Below are 1,011 nucleotides of genomic sequence, written 5' to 3' on the forward strand. Positions count from 1 at the left end.
TAGACCAGGCTGGCCTCGATCTCACAGAGATCCGCCTGCCTCTGCCTCCCAAGTGCTGGGATTAAAGGCTTGCACCACCACTGCCCGGCCGCTGAGATTGTTTTAAAGGTTTTGAGTCATAAGGATGTTAAGTCAGACACGCGTGGTCAACGAATGCCTTTTTCAGGGACTGAAGGTATCTAAGGATAATCACGAAGTCTTAACTAGTCATTCTGCCTTGTAAAATCGTCACCGTAGATCTCCCGCACCAGCCTGCATACTCGAACTGCACTCAATTAAAATATCTACGCCACTCCCACGTCCCCACTAAGCTTAGGTGTGAGCCGAGCTCAAGGCAACGGAAGAGGCTAAGGAAGTAGGAGGAGGGGGGAAAGGAAGGGAGGCTCCGCCTGGAAAAGGTCAGCTTTGTTTTTGGTATGCAAATAGGTTGTAAGCAAAGTCTAAAAACGTCAAAGACAGGAAGGACCCCTGCCTCCCAGCCTGAGGTGTGGAGGGGCAGGCAGAGCAGCCAGAACTACCGCCGCTTTAGGAGGCTGCACGAGGCCGACACTCTAGACCCGAGGCTCACGTCCGTGGGGAGCAGGATGAGGCGAGGAAGAGCTAGCCACTGCGGAAAACCGCGTTGTCTTTTTAGTCACGCGGCGATACCCTGGAATTCAAGTTGTTCAGCGTCACAAACGACGCAGTGGAAGAATCGTAGATTTAGGTCATGGGCCTAGAACCCCGCTCCTTTCGCTACGCCTCTCCGCAGCTCAGAGCGGGGCAACCTCTACACAGCGTACACATCCCGGCTATGCTCCGTGGACGGCCTGCTCCAGAGCGCAGCTCCGCTTCCGGAAGCGCCGCAGGGCCCGGGCTGGAGTTGGAGCGTGGCCCGGAGGAGGGACAAGGCAAGACTAGGGGCGTGGCGGGACCTTAAGGCGGGGCTAGCGCCGAGGTGGGCGGGTCAGGGGCGTGGCAGACTGGCTAAGGGACGTGGTGGAGGGGCAGAGCTTGGGAGGGGCGGGGCGG

The sequence above is a fragment of the Microtus ochrogaster genome, chromosome 15, assembly GCF_000317375.1.
Source record: "Microtus ochrogaster isolate Prairie Vole_2 chromosome 15, MicOch1.0, whole genome shotgun sequence".
NCBI lineage: Eukaryota > Metazoa > Chordata > Mammalia > Rodentia > Cricetidae > Microtus > Microtus ochrogaster.